The sequence below is a fragment of the Bos mutus genome, chromosome 3 (assembly GCF_027580195.1).
Source record: "Bos mutus isolate GX-2022 chromosome 3, NWIPB_WYAK_1.1, whole genome shotgun sequence".
NCBI classification, from domain to species: Eukaryota; Metazoa; Chordata; class Mammalia; order Artiodactyla; family Bovidae; genus Bos; species Bos mutus.
The window spans coordinates 115868615-115892709 of record NC_091619.1 but is presented as its reverse complement, the minus strand read 5'-3'; the positions used below and the strand labels follow the sequence as shown (position 1 = coordinate 115892709).

The 24095-nt window shown below is 54.7% G+C and overlaps 1 protein-coding gene and 1 long non-coding RNA gene across 8 annotated transcripts in view; one reads left to right on the top strand and one right to left on the bottom strand.

The window, feature by feature from the left end:
• The first annotated feature begins 7549 nt into the window (after positions 1-7549).
• On the top strand, positions 7550-14111 carry LOC138987271 (uncharacterized). 7 transcript variants are annotated; one of them, XR_011463775.1, is made up of 5 exons: positions 7550-7651; positions 9946-10031; positions 10272-10657; positions 10913-11085; positions 11239-14111. It is a non-coding gene; the product is annotated as an uncharacterized lncRNA (long non-coding RNA). The 7 variants fall into 7 exon arrangements; XR_011463771.1 differs by having other exon boundaries at positions 10272-11085; positions 11239-11329; positions 11420-14111; XR_011463774.1 differs by having other exon boundaries at positions 10272-11085; positions 11239-11660; positions 11837-14111.
• Positions 13658-24095, bottom strand: part of TWIST2 (twist family bHLH transcription factor 2) — a 52900-nt gene continuing 42462 nt past the window's right edge. The window contains exon 2 of the mRNA XM_005906396.2: positions 13658-14387. The gene's annotated coding sequence lies outside the window, so the exon portion shown is untranslated. The remainder of the gene's footprint in view (positions 14388-24095) is intronic.

Below are 24095 nucleotides of genomic sequence, written 5' to 3'. Positions count from 1 at the left end.
GAAGATTCACAGCTTAGCACATTGGAAATACAGACCTCGAGGCAGATACCATCAAGATATCAACAAGCACGGACTGTGCTTCCAACTTGGAAGGAAAACCTTTGGAAAACCTTGGGGGCTTTTGAAAACATCCCTTCTTTCATCTCTCACATGAGGAGGGGTGCCCAAAGCAAGGCAGCCACCAGCTGAAGGTGCCCTGTGACCCACACAAGGTCCCCACACTCACCCAAGTCAATCACCACTCTTTCCAACACCACAACGTGCAGAGGTGCCCTCTTCACAGTGGAGAGTGTCCACTTCATTCCATTTTACTTTGGTGTATTTTTATTTTTAATTAAAATGTTTATTTCGAGACAACTGTTGATTCCCACTCGGCTGGAAGGAATGATACAGAGATCCCACGTATGCATCAGCCAGTCTCCCCCAATGGTGAAAGTGAAAGTCACTCAGTCGTATCTGACTCTTTGCGACCCCAGGGACTATACAGTCCATGGAATGCTCCAGGCCAGAATAATGGAGTGGGCAGCCTTCCCAACCCAGGGATCAAACCCAGGTCTCCCGCAGTGCAGGCAGAATCTTTACCAGCTGAGCCACAAGGGAAGCCCAACAATACTGGAGTGGGTAGCCTATCCCTTCTCCAGGGGATCTTCCCGAACCAGGAATCGAACCGGGGTCTCCTGCACTGCAGGTGGATTCTTTACCAACTGAGCTTAAAGCTTCAGTGCAGTATCACATCCAGGGAACAAACATTGACACAGGCATGATACAGAGCCTCTCATCCCTCAGTCAGTCCACACACCATCACCACGAGGGCCCCTCACCTTGCTGCCTTACATAAAGCTATACCCACTTCCTTTCTGCCTCCTCTCCCTAATCCCTGGCAACTGCTATTCTGCTCTCCGTTTCCATAATTTTGTCATTTCAAGTATGTTACATCAATAGAATTGTACAACATGTCATCTTTTGGAACTGGCTATTTCACTGACCATGATTCCCTGGAGATCCATCCAGGCTATTGTGTGTGTTGGTAGTTCATTCCTATGTGTTGCTGAGTGATGTTCCACGGTGTGGGTGGACCACAGCCTAACTACGCACCTGTTGAAGGAAATCCAGGTTGGTGCCAGTCTGGGGCTATTTTCAGTTAAACTGCAGTAAACATTCGTGTGCAGTTTTTGTGTGAGCCTATTTTCCTTTTCTGGGATAAATGCCCAGGAGTGAGACTGCTGGGTCATATACTAGTTGCATGTTTAATGTTCTGAGAAACTTCCCAAGTGCTTTTCCAGAGCAGCTGTGTCATTTTACATTTCCACGAGCCATGATTATTTCAATTTCCCCACATCTTCATCAATATTTGGTGCTGTTACTAATGTGTATTTTAGACCTTCTGGTAGGTGCGTGGTTATACTTTGGATTGTAATCTGCATTTGTCTGGTGCCTAATGAGGTCGAGCATTTTTCATGTGCTTATTTCTGTTCTGTGTGTTCTCGCTGGTGAAATGTCTGTCCACGTCTTTTGATCATTTCCCAGTTGAACTGCTTGTCTTTTCCTTACTGCTGAGACTTAGAAGTTCTTTACGTATTCTGGATGCCAGCCCTCTGTCAGGTAAGGGGTTTACAATTGTTCTTCTGGTCTGTCATCTGTTTTTGTTATTCTCTTAACTCAGTCTTTCACAGCAAATGTTTTTAAATTTTGAGGAAATTCAGCTTATTAATTTTCCTTTTTTAGGTTGCATTTGAGGTATCAACTCTAAGAACTTTTTGCCAAGCCTAAGATATAAAGTCTTTCTCTTTTTCTTCCCCCCAAAGTTTACAGTTTTAGATTTTATGTTTACTTTGTGATCTGTTTTGTGTTAATATTGTATAAAGAGAAATACTTAGGCTGAAGTTCTTTTTTTTTGCCTTTTAATGTCCAGTTGCTACATTGGTTAAAAAGTCTATCTTTCCTCCACTGAATTGCTTTTGTCCTTTATCAAAAACCAGCTGAGAATATTTGCATGGGTCTATTTCTGTGTTCTCCATTCTATTCCATTGACCTATATGTCTGTCCCTTTGCCAAAATCATATAATATTGATTACTGTAGCTAAACAGTGAGTCTTGGAGTAGGATTGATTTATTCCTTCTACTTTCTTCTGCTGCAAATGATTTTAGCTATTGGTTACTTTGCTTTCCACATAAATTTTAGAATAATTTTGTCTCTAGCTATAAAAATTCCTGCTGGGGTTTTTGTGGGGGTTGCTTTCAACCTGTATACTGATCTGGGGAGGATTGGGATCTCAGCTGTGTTGATTCTTGCAACACACAAACCTGGTGTGTCTCTCCATTTATTTAGATCAGCTTTGATTTCTTTCACCCACATTGTGTGGTTTTCAGCATGCAAGTCCCGTACATGTGTTGTTAGATTTATATACCCAAGAATTTCCATTTTAGAGATTAATAGTAAATGGTGTTGTATTTTAAATTGGGGAGTTTGTGTGTTCATTGCTAATATATATAAATGCAATTGATTTCTGTATGTTCATCTTGCATCCTGTTGCCTTGCTGAATGCACACACAAGTCTGAGGAATTTAAATAGACTCCTTAAGATTTTCTATGTAGAAAACCAGGTCATCTGCAAATAGCAACGATTTTATTTATTCTTTTCAATTGTATGCACTTTATTTCCTTTTCTTGACCTACTGAACTCGCTAAAATTTCCAGCTATATGTTAAGTTAGAGTGGTAAGTGGCACCCCACTCCAGTACTCCTGCCTGGAAAATCCCATGGACGGAGGAGCCTGGTAGGCTGCAGTCCATGGGGTCGCTAGTAGTTGGACACGACTGAGCGACTTCACTTTCACTTTTCACTTTCATGCATTGGAGAAGGAAATGGCAACCCACTCCACTGTTCTTGCCTGGAGAATCCCAGGGACAGGGGAGCCTGGTGGGCTGCAGTCTATGGGGTCACACAGAGTCGGACACGACTGAAGTGACTTAGCAGAGTGGTAAGAGTGGGCATGTTCTCTATTAAGTTGAGAAAGTCCCCCTTTCTGAGACATTTATTTACTTTTTATAATGAACTTTTTATCATGGATTTTGAATACTTTCAAATGCTTTTTTGTGCATCAGATAAAATCATTTGATTTTTCCTTTTTAGTCTTTTAACATGATGGGTTATATTCATTAAATTCCTTGCATATCCAGAATAGATCCTACTTGGTCATCAGTTTAGTTCAGTTGCTCAGTCGTGCCCAACTCTTTGTGACCCCATGGACTGCAGCAGGTCAAGCTTCCCTGTCCATCACCAACTCCCAGAGCTTGCTCAAATTCATGTCCATCAAGTAGGTGATACCATCCAACCATCTTGTTCTCTGTCGTCCCCTTCTCCTCCTGCCCTCAATCTTTCCCAGCATCAGGGTCTTTTCCAATGAGTCAGCTCTTCCTGTCAGGTGGCCAAAGTATTAGAATTTCAGCTTCAGCATCAGTCCTTCCAATGAATATTCAGGACTGATATCCTTTAGGATTGGCAGGTTGGATCTCCTTGCAGTCCAAGGGACTCTCAAGAGTCTTCTCCAACACCACAGGTCTAAAGCATCAATTCTTCAGTGCTCAGCTTTCTCTATAGTCCAACTCTCACATCCATACATGACTAATGGAAAAACCTTGACTAGACAGACCTTTGTGAGCAAAGTAATGTCTCTGCTTTTGAATATGCTATCTAGGTTGATCATAGCTTTTCTTCCAATGAACAAGTGTCTTTTAATTTCATGGCTGCAGTCACCATCTGTGGTGATTGTGGAGCCCAAGAAAATAAAGTCTGTCACTGTTTCCACTGTTTTCCCATTTGCTATGAAGTGATGGAACCGGATGCCCTATCTTAGTTTTTTGAATGTTGAGTTTTAAGCCAGCTTTTTCACTCTCCACTTTCACTTTCATCAATAGGCTCTTTAGTTCCTCTTCACTTTCTGTCATAAGGGTGGTGTCGTCTGCATGCTATTGCTGCTAAGTCACTTCAGTCGTGTCCGACTCTGTGTGACCCCATAGACTGCAGCCCACCAGGCTCCCCTGTCCCTAGGATTCTCCAGGCGAGAACACTGGAGTGGGTTGCCATTTCCTTCTCCAATGCATGAAAGTGAAAAGTGAAAGTGAAGTCGCTCAGTCGTGTCCGTCTCTTAGCGACCCCATGGACTGTAGCCCACCAGGCTCCTCCGTCCATGGGATTTTCCAGGCAAGAATACTGGAGTGGGGTGCCATTGCCTTCTCCCGTGTCATCTGCATATCTGAGGTTATTGATATTTCTCCCGGCAATCTTGATTCCAGCTATAGTGTATATTTGTTTTTATATGCTGTTGAACTTATTTGCCAACATTTTGTTAAGGATTTCTGCATCTATATTCATGAGAGATATTGGTCTATAGTTTTCTATTTTTTGTAATGTCTTCCTCCAGTTTTGGCATCAGGGTGTTACTAGCTTCATAGAATGAACTGGGAACTTTTCCTCCTCTTCTGTTTTCTGGAACAGATGGGGTAAAATTGGTGATAATTCTTTTTAAACAGTAGAATCCTCAGTGAAGCCTCCTGGGCCAGAGAGTTCTATTTCCTATTAGGTGAATTGCAGTACATTTTTTGTCTGAGGAATTTGTCCTTTTCATCTAAGCTGGCAAATGTACATAGAGGTGTTTGTAGTATTTTCTCAGTCGTGTCTGACTCTTTGTGACCCCATGGACTGTTGCCTGACAGGCTGCTCGGTGACCAAGAATACTGGAGTGGGTTGCCATTCCCTTCTCCAGGGGATCTTCCCAATCCAGGGATCAAACCTGGATCACCTGCAGTGTAGGCGGATTCTTTACCATCTGAGCTATCAGGGAAGCCCAGGATTTGCTTACTACCCTCTTAATGTCTAAAGTCTCTAGAATAAAATCCTTTGTTTCCTTATTAGCAATTTTTGTCTTTTTTTTCTTTGCTAGTACTTCTGGAGGAGTGCCGATTTTACCAATTATTTCAGAGCGCCTTCCCTCCTTTATTTACGAGTTTCTCTGCTGCTGTGTTTCGAATGATGCTGATTTATCCTATCTTTATTAATTTCTTACTTCTGCTTGCTCTGAATTCTTTTGTTGTTTTTATGGGTTTTTCAGGTGGGAGTTCAGATGCTGATTTGGGGTTTTTCTTCTTTTCATGCCTAAGCCCTTAGTGCTATAAACTTTCCTCTCAACACTGCTTTGCCTTTAAATCTGCATTTGGGGGCAGCTGCTGTTTGTTCTCACTGGTCTTCCTTTCCCTGTTATCTTTCTCCTGCTGCCTGTGGGTTACTTGGACATGTTTTCAGAATTCCATTTTCATTTTGTTCTGGCCACAGAGTAATACAAATTTAAGGTGCACACACATCAGGGTTGGCTCGTGTTTACAGCTTCTCACGGGTGTGTCTCCCTCTCTACTCAGCTCCAAGTCACCTTAAAGCCCCTCAGTGTGATCTGGGAAAGCAGGGGTCCATCTGGGGGTCTCAGATCCATGAAGACAGGCTCTTTTATTCAACTGCCCATTTTTAGAGGTTTCTGCATCACGTAAACCCACGCAGCCCACGTCATCCTGAGTCTCCAAATACCCTCAGGCCGCAAGCCGCTGCCACGCTCTGTGTCTTGGGGCCCCGTTTCCGCCTCCATTTTAGGCTCTCAATTTCTCAGCATCTCGTTTGCTCTTCCCTGCTTTTAAGAAGATTTTAAAAGACTTTTTTCCCATCCCACTGGTTATCAGCAGGAATTTGGTTTGAGTCACCAAGTTCGTCACGTTCTGGGAAGTCGAAGTGTCAAACTGCCTTGTAAAGCACCCTATGGATGGTGGCTTGTGTAGCCAGGAAGAGAGGTTCACTTACATCGCCTCTGGAGAAGGGTTGTCCTTGCTTGGTGTCCCCTGCAAAGCAGAGTCTGAGTCGACATTTTTTGCCCAAGTGGCCTATTCTATTAAGTTTCCAGGGAACGAGAGATGGGGGCCCTGGGACAAGGAAGCCGGGGAGGAGGGGAAACTGAGCCAAGGGTGCCTGGCTGTGCTGGGGGAGTGGTGGACGGGGACTCCATGCTGCCGAGGGCCTGCTGAGCAGAGCGGTCCTCCCGAGCCACAGAAGGGGAATGTTTCTCCTCCAGCTCGCGTCCTGTGGGTCGAGTGTTGTCCAGGGAATGTGAACTCCCTCCCGTGCATTTGAAAGCACGAACCAGAGGGGACCAGGGGTCCAGGACAAGTGGCTGGGAGCCCTGGGGCAGAGGCTGAGAATTTCTGAGCCCCGAGGTCACACAGTCAGGACAGGGTTCCACACAGCTCATTTCTCCACAGGACTGTAGAAGAGCTGGGTCAGGAGGATGCGGGCTTCCCAGGTGGTAAAGAACTCTCCCCTGCCGATGCAGGAGACATAAGAGAGGCAGGTTTGATCCCTGGGTCTGGAAGGTTCTTGCCTGGAGACTCCTATGGATGGAGGAGCCTGGCGGGCTGCGGCTCAAAGCATCGCCAAGAGTCAGACACGACAGAAGTGACTTATCCTGCATGCAGGAGGAAGTGAGCAAGGCCCTGAGAGACGTCTGGACCACAGGGCACACGGTCTGGAAGGTGAGGACATTGAGGATCAGATGGCCCCTCTCTCTACTTGCTCCTGGGGTGGGGCGGTCATCCCCACTTCTCTCCAGGGCTCCCCTGCCGGCCAGCTCTCTCTCCTCCCTCATAGGTCCGGCCCCTTTCTCTCTCCGGCTTCTTTGGGGGCCGAAGTCACCGCACCTTCATCCCAGCTGTGACTCTAGAGATGCAGGCTTATGGCCTCAGCTCCCACTGCCACCAAGACCCGCCTGCATCCCAGTTCCCAGGAGGATGCTGCTTGGCCCATCTTCTTGACCACGGCCACCCAGGCCACATGCCCTTGGCATCCGAGCAGCCGGCTGCACTTGGTCCAACATGCACCCTGTTCCAGATGGCCTGGGCAGGGGACGGGGGTTGGGACCACGGTGGCCGCACAGAGGGATGGCCGTTTGCCCAGAGGAGCTGTGGGCAGGAAGGCGCTATCCACACAGAAGACACCAAGGCGCAGGCAGGGAGCTTTCATTTTGGTTTTTATTAATTCTCACAACTCCCCACGCGGACAGTGGGAGGAACCGGGTCTGCAGGGTCAGCAGATCCTCTGATGAACAGAATGTGCAACTCTTTCCAGTGTGATTCGTTTTTTTTTTTTTTTTTTTAATCTGTGAATTGTTGGGTCAATTCCCAACATCATGAAGAGCCAGGTTTTGTTCATCTTGGCGTCCAAATGATGTTTTCGAAATCGGAACTAAAATAAAGCAGTAACAAGACGAAGAAGCAACATCCTGTTTTATGGAGGGTCTGATTAAAAAAAAATCCGTGAGAAAAAACACTCTGTGTGCCGAGTAAACATTTATCCCCCCGCCCCCCACACTGTTGGGAGATGGAGTATCTGACCAGGACATGAGAAGACGAGTCTCAGGATGAGCAGATCACCCCTCCCCCTCCCTGAGGCCTTGGCATGACTCATTGGTCACGTTGCCTGGTACCATGCAGTCCCCGCCCTCCTGAGGGCTGCAGCAGACGGAATGTCACCACAGATGGAGAAGAGCTCAATCAAGCACAGGTTTTGGATACCTTGACCCCGAGAGGATGTGCATTTTTAGCAGGTCAGGCGGAGGTGAGTCGTCTGCCTTCCCATTCGCAGATCCGGGTTCATGACCTGGTCCTGAGATCAGGATGCTGGAGGCTGGACTCAGCTCCTGACGCTCTCCTGGAGGTTCTTCCGGTCTCTGGGTGTTGAGAAGGTGGGTGTCGACACGGCCCCCACAGCCCGCAGCGAGAGCACACGTCTGGGCTGCCCTTCCCAGGACACAGGCTCCTGTGTTGCCACATTTGTGTCCCCTAGAGGTCTGCGGATTGCAGCTGGTCTCCAGGACCCCTGCCTCACAGATGCGGAAACGGGGAAAACAGGCTATTTGCTGTCGTCGTTTTTTTGTGTTATGTTTCATCAAATCAGAGACAGGTCTCCTGGTTCTTTCTGCTTCTATGCACGCAGGCCCCCCCGGCGTGGGCAGGCGTGAGGGTGCCCCTCGCGCTCCCCTGGATCCCCACCCGTCACCCTGGCTGCGGCGCTCTTTCCCGGGGGTCATTGTGAAGGTCACTACTTGGCAGTGGGTTATGATGAATGATGCCAGTATGTCCAAAAGGTTCTTTTTTTCTTTTTTTCACCTTGTAAAATTCTGAAATCGTGACAATTGTGAAGGGGGAAACGACACAGCCCGTGCCCTGGTCTCACCCCGGGGGGAAGGACGGGGTTGTGGCGAGGTTGGATCAGCGTTCAGGCACGCTGCTCCTCTGTCATAGCTGGTGGATCTTCGGGTCCCCTCTCTGCACCCCGCACTCTGCCCTGAAGGGCGACTGTCCCCAGCAGGGTGTCCCCAGCAGGAGTCTCAGGCTTCACGGAGCCTCCTTCCTGTCTCTTCCAGGACCCACGGGTGTTTTCCTGCAGCATCCAGGTTCCCAGGTGATGGGCCCTGCAGGACCGTGCACTGGGGGCACTCGTCTAGGGGGGCCGTTTGCTGAAGGGCTCCCCTTAGAAACTCAAGGCTTGGAACCCTACGGGGTAGGGCGGCTCAGAGGAGGCCTACCCTGCCGGCACCTTCTCTGGGAGCTGCCACAAGCACCTGCTCCAATCACCTGCTGCTCAGAGCTGGGGAAGACGGCCGGCCACGTGGCTACCTCCCCCGTGTCCGTTCCTGGGCCCTGAGGCCAGGCACCGTCCCGGCCGCCCTGAGGACCTGGCCCTCCCGGGCACAGCGCTGTTCCTGGAGCCATTCTCCCACGGTTTCTTTGACCTTCTTGAGCTTAGCCGGGGCTCCTCCAGGAAAGCACCCCTCCTCCAAAGCGCCTTCTCCCAGGGCTCTTATTCTGAGCTCATTCAGATGTCTGACTAAGCCAAGGGTCTCGCGGCCTCTGCCTGCCCCCAGCACCCACGAGTCACTCTGCATGACCTCCTGAGGGGACCAGGCGGGTGGAGGAGGGGCGGGAATGTGGGGGGCGGGCTGTCTCTCCCGGCCCATCCCCTCCCCGGCTGAAACTTCACTCTCAGCTGGTTTGAGAACCGGGGACCCAGCCCACTGGCTCAGCTGAGCTTCTGACCACGCACAGAAACTAAAGAACTGTGGGGAGCTGGGGTTGTGCAGAGAAAACCTTCTCCCTGACTTTCTCCGTGGAGTGGGTGGGAATAGGCACGTGTGAAGGGAGACCCAGCCTCCCTTCTGCTTGGTCCCTGCCCCAAATCCAATCAGCTGGTTAAAAGATAAACCGGAGAGACACACAAACACTCCGTGGGGTCAGCAGAGCGTGGCGGTGTCCCATGTCTGCTCACTCCGGGACCCTGTGGGCAACCTACGGACAGTGAGCCGAGGCTAGAGACGGTTTTACACAGACGGCCTTGCCGGTTGTCACAAAGCCCCACGAGAAAGGCAGCAGTGGGGTTTTATCCCCACTTCACAGCTGGGGAGACTGAGACCTCAAAGCCAGTTCCCGACGGGGACTGTGTCTGCTTGCTCTGGGGACGTGGTATCACACACGCTGCAAACAACAGCTGTGGACCAACCAGAGGAGAGAGAAGGCACCAGAGAAAACGGAACCAGAACCACCCCGTCTCTCTGGGGCCCCAGCTGTTCACGGCTTGGTGGGCAGGCTGTCTCCTCCGGGGCTCGGGGCGGGGGACCTTATTCAGGCGGGGGAGGGTTGGGGCCTCTGTGCCCTCCTCTGTCCTCGTCTCAAGCCTGGAGCATGAGGGCCGACAGCCAGCCCCTGGCCTGGGCCGGCTGCACCCTGCGGGGAGCACAGACAGCCCCCTACTTCCTGGGTCAGGACGTCCATCCACCCGACGGCAGCCACCTCCCCGGGCTGGGCGCTCAGAGCTCCAGTCGCCTCTTACTCAATCTGCCGCCTTCCTGATAGGTGATGTGGGTTGCGTGGCGATGCCGGGAAAAACTCACACACCTGGGTGAAGCACGCAGACTGATGCTGACACCAGACGGCAAGAAGTGAGTGCTGAGCACAGCTGGGCACCGGAAGCCCACTAAGGAACCCAGGATTGGTCCCTGTCCACTCAAGGGGGGACACTGTCACCCAGGCCACACCAAGGGGTGCTCTGGGAGGAGCCTGCCCCTTGAGTGTGACAGGGGGAGTCTGGAAGGTGTGGAGCGGGGAGGGGCTGGGTGCTCGGCCACCCCCGTGGTCAGAACACCTGCTGACCTTTTCTCTTTACATATTCATGGATGCAGCAGCCGAAGTCTTATCAGAGGAGTCCCCAGCCCAAGTCCACCTGGCGCCAATTCTGAGCCTCTCTTCCCATGAATGATGTCTGGAGACCTCTCGGCCTGGAACGTCTCAGTGAGCAGAGCTGGACCACGGCATGGGAAGCAAGACACATCCGACATCCAGCCCAGAGAGAAGGCTGGGAGCGTCGCAGCTCAGCTCTTCCAGCAACACCGAGGAGTCAGAGTCCCTAGAAACTCATCACCCGCCAGCTCTGTTCACGCACATGCAAGAGCGAAAGTGTCCACCGAAGGGGACATGTTTTACAGCATAATCTAGAACAGCAGGGATGTCGGGACTTCAAAGCTTCCATCTCCTCCTTGCCCCTCTGATATGGTGTCTCAGGATTCTGGTAAGCTCATCTCCAAATGCCCTTGGGTTTTATCGTTGCCCGAGAAGACATGCCCAAACCGCCACATCCCAGCTGGAAACATCTTGTGTAGAAACACCCAAAGGTGGCTTCAGGTTTGGTGGTAAGGGACCTGCAGTTGCAGCGGGCCGCCTCCCTTCTGCTCCCTGGGTGTGCTGGGCTCTGGGGAACACTGAGTTTCTACGGCCCCTGCAATCCCGCAGTTTCCTCCCTTGAATCAAACCTTGATCTTTGAAGCCCTGAGTTTTGTAGATTTAAACTGACCTGAAGGGACCAAGAAAGGACTCAGTGAGGCCGGGAGTCTCCCCGGCAGCTCTGAACACAGCAGGGAAGGGTCGGATTGCTCACCCCTCTGGCTGCCCCTTGGAAGGGACTCCCACACCGCGGCGAACTTTGCAAAGACTCCTGAGGTCAGAAGGGCTATAGGGTGTGCCTGGGCTGGGAGTGGGGTCACGGCTTCTGCCCCCTCCCCACCGCCCAAGGGGGCATTGTAAAGTAGGGGCTCAGATTGTGAAGGATTTGTGCCTGTATTCAGGTTTTTTTTTTTTTTTCACTCTAAGCAGGACATTTTGCTTTGAAGGGAGAGGTGACCGCAGAACTAGAGGCCAGAGAGGCTGGACACCTACCTGCAGTGGAGTGGACACTCACTAAGAGGTAGAGGGCCTCTCTTTTGGTCAATGATCCTGCTGTTGGCCAGGCGGCCTGGCTCAACTGCTAATGGTGACGTTTACTTTCCGTTGGGAGGGTTCAGTCCAGCGGGTTCTCCTTGCACGAGACCTGAAGCGGTGCCGGGAGAACGAGCTGCCTAGACGGACGGCCTCCTCCAGCTGTTACTAAGTGGAACCCGGAAGTGTAGCAGTTTTATCCAGAGCCTTTTCTGTGATGTGTGTTCAGGGCCCCCTGGAATGGTCCCCTTGGCTTTGTCAGTTCCAGAGACCCAGATGGACACCACTTGTGCTATTGAAAGATGCCTCTCATGGCCTAGGTATTACTACCTCTTTCCACATTTCCATGGAAAACTTGTGGATGGCAATGTTAATTTAAGAAACTCTACCTGATTAGGTACAGGGAGGGAGACATAGATAGGTGAGCCCTCAGACAACACAGTAGGTAGACAGTGGCCATCAAACCGCTAACTGGAGATCACTATTCTCATCACAGGACCTGGAGGCCTGGACCTGGAGAAGTGGGCTTCCTCTGAGCATGTGTCCACACAGGGGAGGGATCCAGAGGCAAAGAGTGGGTTTCGTGGGTCCCCAGATATGACTGGGTTCTTTCCTTGAACTTTGGCCTCGGGGTCTCCTGACTCTCCGGTGTGGATACCTGTGTGCCCACCTGCATGGGCACTCCTTGTTCCTTGCCCCCTCTGTGGTCACCCCTGGCCAGGCCCTCTGCCTTGGGCTTGGGCGTGGGAGGCTCACAGGGCCTGGTCACCGGAAGTAGAGACCGAGGGGCTGGTCAGTCTGCAGGGACGAAAGATACCCCTCCAGCTCTAGGAGGAGGGGGCGTGGACTTTGCAATTCGGAAATCAAGAACGTTCTCTGTGGCCACCCCACCCGTAAGTTTCCGATGATTTGATCTGGCATGCCTCTAATCAGCCCCCGGGGAACGACCGTGACCTTCGCAGTCTTCATGACCTCCAAAGGCCTCAAGGACCCTGCGGGACAGCACAGGACAGGGCGGGACTTCATTGCCAAGACAGCAGCTCTGCCTTCCAAGGCCTTGGCAAGGAGTCCAGGTGCATGCGTGTGTGTGCAGCATGCGTGTGTGTGCAGCATGCGTGTGCGTGCGGCATGCGTGTGCGTGCGGCATGCGTGTGTGTGCAGCATGCGTGTGCAGCATGCGTGTGTGTGCAGCATGCGTGTGTGTGCAGCATGCGTGTGTGTGCGGCATGCGCGTGCGTGCAGCTGTCTGTCTGTGTTTGCTGGATGCAGAGGCCCCTGGGGCTCGGGCTGCAGGGCGCCGCACCAAGGTCACTTCTAGGAGCCAGCAAAGTGATGGAAGTTGAGGACAGGCTGGCATCTCTGGAGCGTCTGCCTTTCTTGTGGGAACAGGAGTAAAGACTGGGGTGAGAAGGTTCAGGGTCCAGCACGTTCTGGCCCAGACCCCAGTCTCCAGAACCTTGTCTGGAGGCGGCACGGGGTCTGCATGGCCTCTCACCCATGGACAGCTCCATCCAGCTGACCCAGGTACCAGCTGTCCCCCATGAGCCATGCTTCTGGAGCCTCAGGGTGGTGAGCAGGGGACTTGCAGCTCCCTGGCCAGAAACCCTTTACCTGGGCATCACCCCAGCTCCTACTGATGCCCACAGACATAGTAAGGAGGCCAGCAGGTGGGGAGTGGGACTTCCTGCCCAACGTGGAGCGTGTCTGCACCATCCCCCTGCCCGCCAGGGCCACAGTCTCCTTCTTGGCTGCAGACCATGGCCTCCATGGGGCCTCTGCCCCAAGGCTCCCTCCTTACCTGCACTCACAGGCATAGTACCCTCACCTTTGCCCAGCCGCACGGACTGGGCTGCAGGGGGCGGGACAGCTGCCGTGGAATTCGTCATCAGGGAAACCAAAGGCACACAGAGCAGACAGTGACCCACCAGGAGGTAAACGTAAGTGGGCACGGAGGTCGTGTCTGGGGCAGGCAAGGAATTCCACCCGGGGAGGCTCTGCAGGGCTGGCCCTGGCTGGCAATGACCTCAGATCGCGGGGGTAGGACATAGGATGGGTGGCTGATGGGGGTCGGGGGTAGCAGACGGGCACATGGAGGGGCTGAGGCCAGCTTTCCCAGACCTGGGCCTGCTGAACACGCTCAACCACATCAGCACTGGTGGTTCTAGAAAGTTCTACAGTCATGCACAGCCTAACACGTCTCACATCCCTGCTGGTCCCCTTTAAAGTGACGCGATTGTTATTTTTGCAACCGGTTCCAAGGTTCTCAGGCCGTGCTCAGGCTGCAGTGTAGAGAAGAGACGGAAGACGGGGGCTGCAGGGACGTCTTTATTGTTCCTGGGAGGGGAGCAGTATACACAGCCACGCTGCAGTCACTGAGCTCGTTAAAGACATCTCAATAAATAAAACAAATAAGCAACATATACACTGAAACAGAAAATATTAAAAAAAAAATGGTTAGCTGAGCGAATCATGGAGGAAGAGAAAGGGGAGAGGTGAGAATTCCAGGCTAACTTGAGACAGTCATGCAGAGGCTGGGGTCTGGGGTGGGGAGTGTAGCTCGAGGTTCCTTTGTTAAGAGCCTTGGTCCAGTTGAAACAGAATGTACAGGAAGGCATTTCTGGTTTATTTTTGTAAAAATATACACTAAAAAAAAAAAAGGCACTTAGAGGGAAATACAAAATCAAAATCCTTGTAAATGTGTTCCTGAATTCAGCGATCTTCAGAATCAATCCCCGCCCCCTTAAAAAATAAAAAAAAATAAAAAAACAGAACCCAAGGTTGGGTCTATGAACACTCTCAAACAGCGGCAAGGATGGCACCATGAGAGATGGACCGGCTAGACGGACCGTGAGCGCCACTTCCTGGGCAGGGGCGTCTCGGGGGCGGAGGCCGCGTGGTCTGGGGGGCTGCCGCTGGGCCCTTGTCTGGACGCCGTGCGGGAGCGCCGAGATGATGGGGCGGGGGGCTTTCTGGAGGTCGTTCGGGTTTCAGAAGTTGCAGACTCGGACGTTCCCCGATGCCAGTTGCACTCAGCCCCGCAAGACAGTCTGGAAGACAAGGTACAGGGAGGTTGAGAAGCCGCCGCAGCCCTTGTGTCCTGGGACCGCGTGGCTGTTTCACCCCGTGGCCTTCCCATGACAGGACGTGACAGCTGTGAGCTGCTCTGATACCTGCCTGCCCCATCCTCCCGGCAGAAGCTGGACAGGCGGCCATGGTCAGGGCCACCAGGCGCCTGCAGGCCGCTGCCCCCAGGGACCCAGGCCCGGCCCAGAGGGCTCCCTCTCTCCCCACCTCCACCCTCTGCTGCCACTCCCAGACCCCGAGGGCCGGATGCCCTGTCTCCCGCGCCCACCAGAGCCTCGTCCCACACGGTGCCCCGCAGGCTGCTGCCGCCCCATGGAGGAGCCCCAGGCGGGCTCCCGTGGACAGAAACAGTGCCCCCCCCTGGAAAGGGAAGGAGGTGAGGGTGAGGTGACTGTTGGGGCTGCGAGGTCACGGTGAGAGCAAAGCCAGCCGTGGTGGGGGTGGGGAGTGAGGATGCAGAGCAATGGGGCAGCCGTGGAGTCGGGGCTGGCAGAGGGAGATGACTGTTTAAACCTGAGCTTTTAAAAAAATGCACTTACTTACTTACTCTGCTTGGGTCTTAGCTGCAGTGCACGGGCTCAGCAGTGGTGGTGGGTGGGCTTAGTTGCCCGACCAGGGACCGAACCTGAGTCCCCTGCATTGCAAGGCGGATTCTAAACCAGTGGACCACCAGTCAGTCCTTAAACCTGTGCTTTTGAAATAACCATATATTCACAGACAGCTGCAAAAAGAATGTATAGGGAGGTCCCACATGTATCTCACTGGGTTCCCACACTCTTATCACCTTGCACTAGTCAAGTGAGGCGTCTCAACCAGAAGAGGGGCCTGGGCGTGGCTGGCGGGCTGACTCACACTTCACTCGTGCGTGTGTGTGTGTGTGTGTGTGTGTGTGTGTGTGTGGTCTGACCCCGCTGGGCAGTAGGAGGCAGCAGCAGGGACGTGCCCCGCCCTCCGCTGGAGCCTGGGCTCCACACCGAGGCCCTGTAGCTCAGGGGGCTCTGGGACCCTTGACTGTATCTGGACAAACCCCTGCAAGCATGAAGACCCTGCCTCCCTGAACCCCAGCGCCTGGAGACACACACGCACTCCTTTTTTCCAAGTTCTGAGCACTCCAAATATGTCAGCCGTTTAAAGTGGTCCTGGGCAGAAAGTCAAAGGCTGTTCTCTCGGAGAATGTGGTTGTAATTAGATAATTAATAAGGGGGGCAGCTAGAGAAAGCTAAATGGAAGCCTTCCTCCGCGGGAGGAAGTCATTACAACAGGTTTTGATATATGAGCCTCGCCAGCCCTCCAAGGGGAACGGCATCATCCGTGGAAGCCAGGACGGCAGGGCCGCCCCGAGCAGTGTGGGTTTTGGGGTTCGCGCCGCACGCCCGTGGGGCCCAGGGCTCAGGCGGGAGCAAGCGGCAGGTTCATTAGTTTTCCTGGCTGAGGGCCCCCGGGCCCGCCCCCTTGATGTCACCCTGACCCTGGCCGGGTCTGCTGATGTGGGCGGCACTCTCAGCCACAAATGTGAGGCAGCTGGGGCCCCGACTGCCTCCTGCGTGGGACAGCCACCTGAAATTGTGCGTGCGTCCTGTGCACAGCTCAGCCGGGCTCAGTCTGCCCGGTCCAGAAGCGGGGCAGGCGGAGAGGCCAGGCGGCGGCTGGACTGAGAGGGTGGGCGCCCTCCTCTCTCACCCAGGCCAGACCACAGGGCACTGAGAAGCAGCGGAGCGTCTTACTCCAATCTGTGTCCCGAGGGCCTGACACGGGGAGGGGCGCGCCGAAAGTTCTCCAGAAAGAGACACAGGTGGGCTTAAGGGGGAAGCGCTCATTCTAGGGTCTTCCGTTCATTCACTGATCCCCACCCCCCCATCCCTCCACCCAAGTTCTTCCCTTCCTTCCCCCCTCTCTCCCTCCCTTCCTTTCTTCCTTCTTTCTATCCACCATCCATCCACCCACCATCCACACACCACCCATCCACTCATCCAACCATCCACCATCCATCCACCCACCATCCACCCACCATCCATCCATTCATCCACTCACCCACCATCCATCCACCATCCATCCACCCACCCACCATCCATCCACCATCCATCCATCCATCCACCATCCATCCACCTACCATCCATCCACCATCCATCCACCCACCATCCATCCACCCACCATCCATCCACCATCCATCCATCCACCATCCATCCACCCACCATCCATCCATCCATCCACCATCCATCCACCTACCATCCATCCACCCCATCCACCCACCATCCACCCACCATCCATCCATTCATCCACTCCCACCATCCATCCACCATCCATCCACCCACCCACCATCCACCCACCATCCATCCATCCACCCACCATCCATCCACCCACCATCCATCCATCCACCCACCATCCATCCATCCATCCACCATCCATCCACCTACCATCCATCCACCATCCATCCACCCACCATCCACCCACCATCCATCCATTCATCCACTCACCCACCATCCATCCACCATCCATCCACCCACCCACCATCCATCCACCATCCATCCACCCACCCACCATCCATCCACCATCCATCCATCCACCCACCATCCATCCATCCATCCACCCACCATCCACCACCCATCCACTCATCCAACCATCCACCATCCATCCACCCACCATCCACCCACCATCCATCCATCCACCCACCATCCATCCATCCATCCACCATCCATCCACCTACCATCCATCCACCATCCATCCATCCACCATCCATCCACCCATCCATCCACCATCCATCCACCCACCATCCATCCATCCATCATCCTTCTCTCCTCCCTTCCATCCACTCTCTGTTCCATCTATCCCCCCATCCACCCACCATCCATCATCCACCCTTCCTCCCATCCATCCATCCACCCATCCATCTATCCAGCCCTCTTTCCAACAGGCACTGAGCACCTTTCACGTGCCAAGAATGCTGCTAGTTGTTTAAAAAGCCCAGGCATGGATCCGAGAAGTCCATCAAGGGAGGATAAACGTGCTGATAAACAACTAGAGCTCAACCTAGACAATGGCAACTTTTTTACAGGAAGTGTAGCTAAAACTCTGCAACCAGAAGGAAAAGGACAAAATACCCTGACTTCTGTCAGAGCTGCCAAAAAAGGCTGCCAGCGGGACACTGAAGGCTAGAAGGGGGGTCAGGAGGCCAGGAGCTGCTCTCCAAAGTCCAGGGCTGTGGCTGTGGACCGCGTCACAGAGCAGACCTCCAGGGCACTGCCCCAGCTCTCACTGCCCCTTCCGAGTAAAAAGTAGAGGCCCCTTCACCTCCATGGACCCCGGTACCCATGGAAGGGGCCAGGCTGCTCCTGCTGCCACAACTCTTCCCTCCTCCCACTCACTGCACCTAAAACAAAGACCCTCAACTCCTGGGCTCCCATGGACACTGGGGTGGGGTGGGAGGTGCCACGGGAGACAGGCAGGAATAGGCGCAGTGGTGGAGGAGCTGACAGCCGCCCCCACCCCGGCGGGTCTCACCCAGTCTGCGCAGGTCGGTCCTCCCCGACCCCCACCCCGGCGGGCCTCACCCAGTCTGCGCAGGTCGGTCCTCCTGCCTCTGGGGCCTGTCTGGCACTGTCCTTCAGCTGGGGCCCTCTGGCCCCTCGCCGAGCCTGGACCCAGCCTCCTGACCATCTGAACACAACTCCCAAGAGCGGTTTGGAAGGAGAGAACCAACAAAATGTGCCACCAATATGGGTGGAAAACAAATAACGATTCACAACAGGGGACTGAGGGCCGTAGATCAGAAACGGCCTTGCTCAGTAACACACACACACACACATGCACACACACACACCCACAGGCACACACATGCGCGCACGCGCACACACATGCACACACGCACGTGCACACACGCACGCACGCGCACGCACACTCACGCACGCACGCACGCACACACACGGCCCCATGAGCAGGGACCAAACCCTCAAACAAGCGGAAATTATCATCTCGGGAGAAGCCAGGGGAGCGTGTGAAGATGAAACAGGGATACTCTGCTTTGAAAGAGAAGGAGCAACAGGAGACAAGGGAAGAGCTCCAGGAAATCACGGAAAGAATAGAAGCAAAATAGCAAGACAGACACTGACGAAAAACCATTCCTAAATTGGAGACTGACCCCTGGAGTCTCCCAGCATCTCAGCCAAAAGACAAGGCACATGCAAAGGAGGGAGCGGATGCTATCACACACGAGATCCAGAGGGGAGGGTCCCGGGCTCAGGAAAGACCAGGGGCTTCAGGTTAGAAGGAACACCCAGCTCTGGAAAGGACACCCAACGAGACAGGCAACCAAGCCACAGCACACAGAAAGTTCTGGATCCTAAGACTGGAGAGAAATTCCCACAGGCCTCCAGACATAAGAAGACCCGGCCGGACTGGGGTGATGGGCCCCGTGCTCACACCACTTGCTAACTGACCATCCCAGGCCCCCCAAAGGTTCGACGGAGAAGGGTGGTGTCCCTGGAGCGCTGCTCCCCGAGAATCTGCAGACCCCCAGGAAGGAGAAGAAACATGGGGCACTCAAGTCCTCAGAAAGTGCCCCTCTCCAATGCCACTTCTGGGAAACACTGCTAGGAAACGTCTCCCATCTGGATGAAAAGCAGTCTGGGCTCTGTCTCCGCAGGCACGGTGACGACTGACCTAACAGTCTCCCTGCTGCAAACCAGACAAGCAGACAAGACACTGTGCTCAACGCTCTTATAATCCTGAGGGGGCTGGGCACCATCTTTTCCCCAGCCAGGTCCCTAGGGTCTAGTGTGGCACCTGGCATACAGTAGGTGCTCAATAAATACCTGCTGAAAAAGGGACTCCAGTGAAGAAATCAGACTGACAGCAGAGGAGACAGTCAGCCAGGTGTGGTGCCGTTGAGTCGCTCAGTCGTGTCCAACTCTTTGCAACCCCATGGACTGCAGCATGCCAGGCCTCCCTGTCCATCACCAACTCCCAGAGCTTACCCAACCTCATGTCCATTGAGTCGGTGATCCCATCCAACCATCTCATCCTGTATCGTCCCCTTCTCTTTCCACCTTCAATCTTTCCCAGCATCAGGGTCTTTTCCAATGAGTTGGTTCTTCGCATCAGGTGGCCAAAGTATTGGAGTTTCTGCTTCAGCATCAGTCCTTCCAATGAATATTCAGGACTGATTTCCTTTCAGATTGACTGGTTTGATCTCCTTCCTGTCCAAGAGACTCTCAAGAGTCTTCCCCAGCGCCACGGTTTGAAAGCCCAGGTGTGTCGGCCAGCCGGGTGTGACATTCCGTGCTCCCTGCAGTGCCCTCCTGACATAAAGCACTCGGACTCCCGAGCATCCTAAGCATCTCTCCTCAAGACCAGCCGTGGTGGCACCAGCACACGGAAGCCTGTGAGAAGTGCAGAGGGCAGGCCTTGCCCTGAACCGAGGACTCAGCACCTGCACTCAGGCAAAATCGCTGCTCTTTGGAGAGCTCCTCGAGCAGGGAGAACTGGGTGGGGGTGCCCAGCCTGTATCACCTGTATCCCTGTTCAGAGATTAGACCGCAGTTGGGATGGGCAGAGGCGTGCCAGGGGCACGTGGCTGAGTGGAGAGCAAGAACTGGGGTATCGTGATGCTCCCTGTTGGGGGCGGGGCCCACCGTGGGCAGCCAGGCCTCGAGGTTGTGCCCACCGCTGAAATCCTGCCTGAGAGTTCCAGACCCAGAGACCCCTGGGGCCCACCCGCGACACCCAGTGGACACAGCCATGCAGCCAACCCATGTCCAGCTGTGACTGTACTTAGATGATCACCCACCTGAACAGGCAGGCAGCAGGGTGCCAGTGACTGGCCCCCGGGGGAGTCTGAGGGTCACCCACTGATCTGGCCGGGTTCTGTTCTTCCCGCTGGGTAAGGCCTCTAAGAGACCACAGGGAGCCGGGTGCAGCAGGCTCTGCACGCCTCCTTGCCTGCTCCTGGCCAGACTGGGATGGGCAGGGTCAGTGGGCGGCCAGAGCAAAGCTCAGCCCCAGGGCCGCGTGCCTGCCCCAAGGTCGTCTCTGTGACATGTTTGTCCAGGGATGAGAGGAGATAGGGACTCTGCTTCCACGGGAGAGAATGGGAAGCCTGGGCTCCTGGCATCAAGCTCCGATCTGGCCTCCCTAACAGGAAAGCGGGCAGGCGGTAAACAGCACTGCCCTTTTGGGGGCAGGGCCGAGGCCCACCGGGACCGGGGTGGGCTCCCCTGGGCCATCGGAGAGGCCGGGGGTCCAGCTGTCCTTGTTGGGTGCTGGGCAGGCGAGGGTGGCTCAGAGGTGGGGCGTCCTGCCTTTCGGGCCCCCTCCTCCCTGCGACCTCTGGGCACCTCTCCTGGCTGGAAGGCCAGAGGGGCGGAAGCATAGAGAAACGGCCATGCCAAATGACAAAACGGATCTAATCCCACGACTGCTTGAGAACCTACACCTAGTAGGGCAGGAGCGGCCCGGAAGCCACTCTCTGCAGGTCCGACCCTATTAACTGCGACTTGGTTCTCAGAGATGTTTAAGGACACATTCCTGTGCGATGATGGTGGGCCAAGGAGGGACAAAAGCAAAGCCTGCTTCCTCTTCCAGCAAATGGAAATCAAAAAGCACCTGGCCTGTGAGGACACTGCACTGTTAGCAGCTTCCCCTGAACGCACCTCACTCCCTCTCCCTGTCCTCCCTACCTTTGAAGGGGCTGCAAGTGGCCCCTGAACCAGGCAGTGGCTTTAAGAGGCAGGACACCCCGGTCTCTCTCTGCAGGCCCCTGTCAGAGGGGGGGACGAGGCCGTGGCCACGTGAGTCTCCTTAGCCCAGCCATCAGCCATTTGGCAGCATACGGGGCCAGAGCTAAGACCCCAAGTTTCTGAGCCGGGGGCTGGCCCATCCCCTCTGGACAGGCCTGCTCACTCAGGATTGGCTGGGTTGGTGGGATCCCCTGACCACACCTCGAAGCTCTTAGGACTCCTGGCAGGAGTAAGGGCTTCTGCTCCTCTGCAGATAAGCTCGGGCCCTGGCCACTCTGCTCAGCTCTGCTGGGACCACAAAGATTCCAGGATCTGTGTGTCCAGCTCCAGGGTGACACTCAGGACCACCACTCCGACCCCAGCGCAGGCTGTGGGCTCCAGAGGGACCGTGCCCGTCTGTGCTGGTGACCTTGGCCCCCCCAGGGGCTCTCTGTCCCCTCTCAGCCTCCCAGACAAGCCCCCAGCTTGCAGGCCCTATTTGCCTGGGGCCCCTGCCCTGCTCAGGGTCTGGGGTCAGTGGGAGAGTGAAGGGGTGTGAGGACCCCTCTCTCCAAACTCTGGGACTCAGACGACTGAGCCCAGCCCATCCACCACCCATGAGAAAGAGGATTCCCCTCTGGAATGGCCGTATTTATGAGGCCAGGGCACTTCTACGGCTCTCTGGTGCCTGCAGGCGAGCTGTTGGCCTTGCTCCTGCAGGCAGAGAGAACTTCACATCCACTTAGAACCGGAGCTGCGTATGCTCTCTCTCTCTGTCTCTCCCCCTCATCCTCTCCCTGGACTTGGCCTCAGTGACTCAGGCTGACTGCGTCTGGAGTGGCCTGTCTGCCAAGGGGAGATCGCCCTGAGAACAGGCTGGGGAGGGGGTGAGCTTGCCTCTGGGTGCCCCGGCAGCTCCCTCCCGCTGGCTGCTTCCCAGCATCCAGGCCTGGAGAGGCCCACCCTGTGGAGCCCACCCCGGCAGCCTGTGCCTCCGCAGGGCCAGCCCAGCTCCCCCGGGAGCTGCAGCAGGAAGGCCCTGGGTCCCCGCCGACCCACCCTCAGCACTACCCCGTGCAGCCTGCCTCCGAGGGAGGCCGTCCCATTTCTTCTCCATGAGTCACGAGACACTGCCAAGGGTCCTCCCACATTTCAGAGACAGAGAGGGAGTAAGTCAGCAGACAAGGAGGGCGCAGTCTCTTCCTGGTACACGGCCTTCCGACCTGGAACTACTTTAACCAGTAAACCAGCATTTCTTCAGACGACACTGCATCCAGCTTCCGCATAAAACTCCCGAATGGAAGAGAGGGGAACAGACACCCACCCTGCAGGTGCCCCCTTTCAGCCTGGAGGTGCAGCAAGTGCCTTTAGAGGCGGTCATCCAGGGGCATCATTTCAGAGGTGACCAGAAGGATCCTGGGGGTGACTTACCCCAGGTCACCGGGCGGGGCGGGTGTGGAATGACCCGCAGAACTCGGGTCAGCTAAGCCCTGGGTCAGAAACCCTCCCCCACCCACTGCCAACTTCATTCCCATGACACCCTTCACTCGGGTCCAAACCTGGGGGTACCGACTTAATAAATGTCTTTCCGTGTTTGACAAGTGAGGGTGTGGAAGCACAGGTGTCCTCGTGACAGTGGCACCAGCTCGAGAGAACATTAACTGAGGTTCCACGCTACGTGTTCTGCGGACACTGCTGTGTGACGGCCAGCGGCACCTGGTCCCTGCTTCCAGCCAGCTCACAGTTCGCTTGGGGACAGACCGACATCATCACAAACTGCAGTGTGTTCTAATGAAGGTATAATAAAGGTACAAAAAGGTCTTCGATTATTTCAGTCAAAGTCGCTCAGTCGTGTCCGACTCTTTGTGACTCCATGGACTGTAGCCCGCCAGGCTCCTCTGTCCATGGGATTCTCCCAGCAAGAACACTGGAGTGGGTTGCCATGCCCTCCTCCAGGGGATCTTCCTGACCGGGGGATCAAACCCAGGTCTCCTGCCTCGCAGGCAGATTCTTTACTGTTTGAGCTACCCATGAAGCCCTCACTTTAAAAATACAAACATATAAATATCAATGATTATACAAAAATATATGAAATGTTGGGGTTTCCCAGGTGGCGCTCGTGGTAAAGAACTCACCTACCAGTGCAGGAGACATAAGAGACCTGGGTTCGATCCCTGGAAGGGAAGATCCCGTGGAGGAGGCGTGGCAACCACTCCAGTGTTCTTGCCTGGGGAATCCCATGGACAGAGGAGCCTGGCGGGCTGCAGTCCACAGGGGCGCAAAGAGTTGGACACGACTGAGGTCACTGAACACATATGCACATGGGAAATGTTATAACAGAAGTAAACCTATAACAGCACTGAGTGAAAGCAGAGAGGAAGCAAAGCGCAAGTTTCCAGGCTTTGGGAGCTCTTCAGAGAGTCAGGGGCTGGCACTGGGTCTTCAGGAAGCCTGGTCTTGGGCAGGAAGGGGGAGGGTCTTGTGGGCGGAGGTGAGGGCACACAGGCACGGACAGGTGGGCTGGAGGGTGGGGAGGACTGGGGATGACGCAAACGCAGCTCTGGGGGTCAGAGGTGGGCAGGACCCCACGGGGCAGTGGGGAGGGAGTGGACAGGGAGGAGCGCCCTGCAAGACGAGTTGGGCTTTCTGGAGATTGTGGTGGGGAGACCCCAAGGAGGCCTGGTGGGGAAGGAGCCCGGCTGGGCCCCTGCTGCGCTTCCAGGAGGAAGGGGCCGAGGACCCCAGCAGCTGCAGAGAGTTGGCCAGAGGTGAGGCGGCCAGGGCTACAGAGGGGCCGTGATCCCAGGAACTAAATGGGGGTCAGGGGAGAAGGTGCCTTTGTGGGGAAACAAGACTAGGTCTGTTTCCTAGTCTTGTGAGCAGTGGGTGGTCTCAGGATTCCCTGAAGGTCAAGTTCAGCCAGCAGGATGTGCGGCTCCGGCCCCAGGAGAGGGCTAGGGG